This window comes from Oryx dammah, unplaced genomic scaffold (genome assembly GCF_014754425.2).
Source record: "Oryx dammah isolate SB20612 unplaced genomic scaffold, SCBI_Odam_1.1 HiC_scaffold_29, whole genome shotgun sequence".
Lineage (NCBI taxonomy): Eukaryota > Metazoa > Chordata > Mammalia > Artiodactyla > Bovidae > Oryx > Oryx dammah.
In genome coordinates, this window is record NW_024070213.1 from 19,371,401 (window position 1) to 19,378,814 (window position 7,414).

General features: G+C 38.4%; 1 long non-coding RNA gene across 1 annotated transcript; it reads left to right on the forward strand.

The window, feature by feature from the left end:
* Window positions 1-216: 216 nt before the first annotated feature.
* On the forward strand, window positions 217-6,470 carry LOC120858837. The gene is made up of 2 exons (XR_005719951.1): window positions 217-4,910; window positions 6,039-6,470. It is a non-coding gene; the product is annotated as an uncharacterized LOC120858837 (long non-coding RNA).
* Window positions 6,471-7,414: the final 944 nt, after the last annotated feature.

The following is a 7,414-nucleotide window of genomic DNA, read 5'->3' on the forward strand; positions in this document are numbered from 1 at the left end:
ACCAAGTATAGGACTCTGCTTCCCTGGTGGCTCAGAGGTTAAAGCGTTTGCCTCCAATGCGGGAGACCCGGGTTCAATCCCTGGGTCGGGAAGATCCCCTGGAGAAGGAAATGGCAACCCACTCCAGTATTCTTGCCTGGAGAATCCCATGGATGGAGGAGTCCATGAGGCCGCAAAGAGTCGGACAGGACTGAGTGACTTCACCTTCACCTCTGATTGCATAGGTTTCTACTACGTGCCAGACTTGTGACTCTTAAAGTTGACTCCATTGTTTCCTAGTAGAGGAGACCACACAGCACTGGGCATTTCTCCCTACCTACTCCTGGTAGATTAATTACATCAGATGCTTAACCCCTTCTTGGAGTTACCCATGATGCCTCACTGCTGTCAGCACTTTTCTAAGGAATAGTGTTTCTATTTCACTTTACTCAACCAATTCCAGCAACACGACTTTACTCTGTACCAGGCCCTCAGTTTTTGAGATTATTAATATTCTGACAGTTGTGATTGCTTTCGTATAAAGCCACTCAAAATGGCTAATAGTTAAGGTGTTTAATGGATCACCATGACCCATATCATTCTTGGGCATCTAGTTGTTTTTGAATTTTAGCGTGGCTTCCTCAAAAATTTATGAAAGAAATGAAAGAAAGACTCTACTTTCCTTCTTCTTAGTAAGACAATTTGATCACTGAATGAGGCTGTCCCCAGAAAGATACATGCTTGTGTGTGTGTGTGTGTGTGTGTGTGTGTATTTTCAACCAAAAATAAAACATATATATAGTAGGGATTTAGCATCTATATCTAGTTCTATTACTGTAAAAAAAAATGTAGTTAGAATCAACTAGGTCCAAGATGGCGGAAGATTTAAATTTCAGTAGACCTTGAGCCTCTTATATACTTATTATAATTCATTAGCATAAGCTAAAGGGCATACCCACAGGCACGATGACAGTTCTGAAACTAACCATAAAAGGAAACAATGTGGGCATGGGACAAATTCCTGGAAATCCCTGCCCCTTCCCCAAAATGTTGGAAAAATTCTCCTATTCATTCTGTGTGCTTGGTCATTCAGCTATGTCTGACTCTGATGACCATTTGGATGGTAGCCCACCAGGTTCCCCTGTCCATGGGATTATTTCAGGCAAAAAAACTGGAATGGGTTGCTATTTCCTCCTCCAGGGGGTCTTCCTGACCTAGGGATCAAACCCAGGTCTCTTGCTTTGCAGGCAGATTCTTTATCCGCTGAGCCATCAGGGAAGCCCTGAAATTACCCAGTCCATAAAAGCTAATCACCTCATATTTTGGGGCCTCTTGCCTTCTGAGATGGCTACTGTCTGTCTGTGGAATGTGTTTCTCTCTAAATAAATCTACTAAGAGAGAGAGAGAAAAGAAGTAGTGTGACTGTATCTTGTACTTAACACAATCCCTGAACTGGTGCTATCTTTAACCCTTTTTATTGTCTGTTGATTTTCTTATTCATCTCTTAAGGTTTTGTCTCATGACAAACATGGATTTTAAAATCTTATTGCTTTAAATTCTTAGCTTTCTATAATCTTCCTAAAACTTCCATTTAAATACAGAGGTTTTATAGCTAGTTGCTAGGAATGGATTGTTTCCTTCCACATGTTCTGTAACTCATGCCTGTCTCATTCACTTATTATTTTAGGAATTATTTTTATCATGGTTGCATAGTCTAGTTTTCTGTTTTACTTAACATGAATATCTATATATCTGTTCTTATAACTTTCTTGTCCAATTACAATTTATTTCCCTAAGGGGGAATAATTCAAGTTTTCAAAAAAGTTTATTTTTATAGAAGTGGAAAGTATGCCAGGTATTTGGGAGCTTTTCCTGATAATGCATTTTCTTTCCCAGTAGTTTCTTCTAAAAAAAATGCTACCCAATGCACTCAGTTGAAAAGAAATCTCTCGGGAATAAATATCATTTAGAATATGATTGCAACATTTATATCATCATATTATGACTTGCATTAATGATTTCTCCATCCTCATGTAATTCTAACTTTCATTAAAGACTTTTCCAGCCTCATATTATTTCACATTCTTTTTTCTGTCTCTTTTTCCTCCTTCCTTCCTCTTCCAAATAAAAGAGCAGTCATGATTTTGAAGCTAATTCTGTTACTTGTGAAAATGTATGCCCAACTGATAATGCTAATGTCCAATTAAGAGTCCCAAGATAGGAAGATTATTCTCGATTATCCAGGTGTGTCCTAAATGTAATCATCCTTTCAGGATGGAAGTAGAGTGTGCCTTGACAGGCGATCAGTGATGGGGGTCGGGGAAGTGATTCTGCAGAAACAGAGACTGGAGTGATGTGGCCACGATTCAAGAAATGCTGGCAGCCACGAAAGCTGGGTGAGACAAGGATAAGATTTGAAGCTTGCAGATGAAACCAGTCCTGATGAAATCTTAACATTGGCCCTCATTTAGATTTCTAGCCTCCAAAACTATAAGAGAATAAATTTCTGTTGTTTTCATTTACTTACTAAGATTGTAGGGATTCGTTGCTGTAGTAATAGCAAACAAATATAGATACTATATAAGAACGTGCTGAGTCACTCAGTCGTGTTGGACTCTTTGTGATCCCATGGACTGTAGCTTGTCAGGTTCCTCTGTCCATGGGATTTTCCCGGCAAGAATACTGGAGTGGGTTGCCATTCCCTTCTCCAACTATATAAGAATACTGTCTTGTCAAATATAGAGCTCAGCCAGACTTCCCTGAGGGTCTTGCAGGCAGCTGGGTTCAATTTCTGGTCAGGGAGCAAAGGTCCTACATGCCATGGCCTTCCTGAGTCCACACACCCTGGAGCATGTGTGTCACAACTAGAGAGCTGGTGCGCCACGATCAAAGACCCTGCATGATACTACGAAGATGACTTGTGCTGCAAATAAAACCTGATACAGCCAAATAAATACATAAATACATATATTTAACATATAGAGCTCAAACAGAAGGTGTGGGACACAGGATATCTGATTTGAGGGGATGATCATGATTGGAAAATAAATCGGTGCAAGTTCACTGCCCAGGTGAGGACAACTCTAGGTACAGGGCTCCATGAGGATTTTCCAGGAATAAAACCTGCACAAAATATCAATGAAATGAAGGAACAAGCCTCCGAAACATTTTTGGGAGGAGCCATGAAAACAGTGCAAAGGCTTTCAGATGCAAGATGGCATGGTTTGTTTCAGGAACAGCAAGAAGGTGTTGTGACCACAGCTGAGTGAATGAAGAGAAGAGGGATAGGAAATGAAACTACAGGACTAGTCAGGCAAGCAAGGATGTGTCGATTAGTTTGGCTCTTATTTGAAGAAGGGAGCAGCACTGGTGAGGGTCCAGTCAGGTACACTAAGCCCAGGCCAGATCATTAAATGGAGGGAATTTAATATAGGAAAATATTTCCAAAACAGTTACAGACCTGAAAAGACAAACAGGGAGAAAGAAGACAGCCCAGAGATGAGCAAAACAGAAGGTGGGGACCATTCCCAGGGCTGGAGGAGACGGGGGAGCAGGTGGGTCTCCAAAGCCTCTTAGTGGGAAGCAGGAGCACAGTTCCAGTTGGAGGGATGGTGTCTGGGGGAGGCTGGGAAGCAGAGGCAGTTGCTGTTTGGCAGGAGTTAAATCCATTTGGTGTAGCCATGGTGGGAGACGTAGCCTGAAGCAGAGAGAGAGATGCAAGAATACCAGGCTTCTCACCACTTCCCACCTTTCAAATGTCAAGCCACTTGCTCCCATTGACCGAATCGGACCGGAAGCTGGTTGGCGTGAAAACTGACATATATTTTGTGGGAATCAGCACCTGAGTTAGGAGCAGAGCAGGGGAAAGTGGAGGGGACAAAAAGGGTAGTGACTGACACAGGTTGGAAGAAAGCAGGTCTCCCAAGGACAAAGGACCACAGTGTTTTGGGAGAGATATTTCTTGTACCCAATCAGAAGTATGACTTGTTAACACAGTTATTTTGGGAAGAGATTCATTAAACCTATCTGTCTAATCCATATGTCAGCTTCTTTATTGTGACACGTGGGTAAGATCACTAAGATAAATTATCAATATGGAACCATGTGTAGAAGGGTTCAGGAATTGGGGGGGGTGTATTGAAAACATGTTTGGCAAAGAAAGAATTGAGGATACTTTATCTGACATACTGACATGAGAGATACAAGTGTCTTATCCCTTATCCACAATGCCAAAATCCATATCTCTGTAAAGTAAAACATTTTTACCTGTTTGGCTCCAGGGCCTGAATTAAGCTAATTATAGATTTCCCATTTTACATTTTGCTGAACAAGTATTATTATACTTGATTTTCAAATGACCTCACTGGGAACTAATTCATATATGTATTCATGTAATGCTTATTAATAAAAAGTATTAATCTTAAAATTCCTTTCTCTTCACAGGCTTTACATATGATATCATGGACTTTACACTTTCTTTCTTTAAAGAAATGATGAAAAAGCACTGTCTATAAAAGAACATTCACTGTTTGTCATTTGATTTGTCTTTATTTTCTGACTCTGTTGGATGTTATGTGCGATTCATGTTGCCTGTGTCTCATGTCACTCTGGATTAGAATAACATATTTTTAATTTAGAAATTTGACCTCTATTTGTAAAATAAGCTTTAAATTTTAGATTGTGTTCTTGCTAAAACTGACATTTAACTACACAGTCTTGCAACTGATTTCTAAGAATAGGTTGATTCTCTTAATATATTCTGCAAAACCATGGTTGTGTGATTCACCTTTTATCTCAGGAATAATTTTTGTCATATGATAGCTTTCTTTTCTTCTAGTGTGAGTTGCCTGTTCTGAAAACTTTCCATTGAGTTCAGTCACTTTTCAGTGGTGCTGAGGAAATTGAGACAGACAATAAAGATTTTTACTAAGGTAAATATTTTTTAAAAATTGTATTTAATAGCAACCATAATAACTTTTGTTTGGTATTATTGAGACCTTTCCCCATGGCAATTTAGGTGTTCCTGATGTGTCTTTATTTTCCAGTATTTCCATCTACAGAATATGCTACCTCTATGCATTCTATTATATTAAAATGAATTTTTCGGTTAAAATAGATCTCATGTAAAATGTGGCTAGAGTATCCACAAGCCAGTCAATGCTTTATGATTGTCATCTTTACTTATTTATTTTTTCCTTTGTTTGGGTATTTATTCTTGCACCCTCCTCTTTTAGTGGGTAAAGGCTGTCATGATTCTGAATCTAGTGTGATTTCCTGTGATCACACTTGCCTGCCTGAATGATAACAACACAAACAATGATGTTAAAGTGACAGTGATCACGCACATCCAGGGTTATGCCCCCCACTTTTGGTCTCTTTCTCTCCTCCTTAAACTTCATCTTCTATTCCTTGGCCAGGTACACTGCTTTGACTTCTAATATATTTTGCAGCTGCTGCTTGTTCTTTTAATCAACCACTCTGTTTTTTATGTTTTCCATGCTCTTCCAACTCTTCCCTGGAGCTGTATGGTCACATCAAGACTAGTGTGTTAACTGTTGTTTCGAGCAGCAACAAGTCTGTGGTTGGAAATACTCTGTACTGTTCAGTGTGATGTTTCAGCCACACACGTATAAACTATTGAACTGATAGAGCGTATTCAACTGATGCATAAAGGTGTGGACAAAGAAGACAGGTTGATTGATAATGGCCACGTTTGTAGCATTTCTGAAAATTTTGGCACTGTGCCATATCAGGGTGCAGGTTCTTCAGTTAAAATTTAATTTCCAAGCTTACTCTAAATATCACCCTCTGTCCTGTGAGCCCCAACATACATGTTTTTTTCTAATTATTATTATTAGTTGCTAGGTATATGTTAATACTTATATATGTTTATACATTGAACTGTTTTCAGGACATATTTCTATTCATTTTAGTTTTACATTTTTTCAGATGATGAGAATGAATCTTCTAGGGATTGTGAATATTATTCAAGTTTATAGATATAACACTTAACAGAATCAGGCACTCGAAACAACTGATGTTTGACATCTCTTGTTCAGCACGTTGAAGAAGGAAAGGAAGAGAATGTCCACCCAATTTGGATCAATTAAAATTAGATTTGTCTGTCTCAAACTCCAGCAAATAGCCAACAAGGACCTACTCTATAGCACAGGGAACTCTGCTCAATGTTATGTGGAAGCCTGGATGGGAGGGAGTTTGGGGGAGAATGGATACATATATGTGTATGACTGAGTCCCTTGGCTGTTTACCTGAAACTATCACAACATATTAATTGGTTATACTCCAATACCAAGTAAAAAGTTAAAAAAAATTAGATTTGAATGCTAAGTAGCTTGCCACTCTGATGTCATTTCATTTAGCTTTGTGCTGCTACTTTTTTAGATACTCTGTACTTTTTCTCATTAGATTACCCCACTCAGTGGATAAGTTGGAAAGATTATAATCATTTTTAAATAAATCTATTCAATTCAGTTTTCCTTTCCTACATAGTAGTCGATCCTATGGGAAATCAGTCCTGACTATTCATTGGAAGGACTGATGCTGAAGCAGAAGCTCCAACACTTTGGCCACATGATGCGAAGAGCCAACTCATTAGAAAAGATACTGGGAAAGATTGAAGGCAAGAGGAGAACAGGGCGACAGAGAATGAAATGATTGGATGGCATCACCCACTCAATGGACATGAGTGTGAACAAATTCTGGGAGATGGTGAAGGACAGAGAAGCCTGGTGTGCTGCATTTCACGAGTTTGTAGAGTCAGACACAACTTAGTGCTTTAACCATAACAACAACAACTCTCACATTGGTTTTGAACCTGTTCATAGCTGATTCTTTTCTTCCTCTTTTATAAAAATACATTTTTTCCATTTATTTTTTCATTGATGTATAGTTGATTTACAATATTATATCTTTCAGATATATAACATAGTGATTCACAATTTTTAAAGGTTAGATTTCATTTATAAGTATTATAAAACATCAGCTATACTCCCTCTGCTGTACTATATATCCTTGTAGTCTATTTATTTTATACATAGTAATTTGTATCACTTAATCCCCTCTCCCTATCTTATTCCTCTCTTCTTCCCACTCCCCAAGATCTTAAAAGTTATTCAATTTTAGAATGCTATTCTTCTCCAGGTTCCATTTGTACATTCATGCATGCATTCATTCATTGAAGAGATAATACAAAAAAAAATCTGCAATGGTTTAGACATGGTTATGGGACTGTCACTGAACAGAAGTAAAAAGAACTGATAAAATCTGTTTTCTGAAGTCATTTTTTCTGAAGGGTTGACAGAAATAGATAGTGACAAAGTGGACACTATTTTGGAGTCAGAATTTCGGTAGTATGCATGTGATTTTTCCTCTCTTCTCCATGCATTCTAAGCATTTAGAACTATAGTAATAGAAA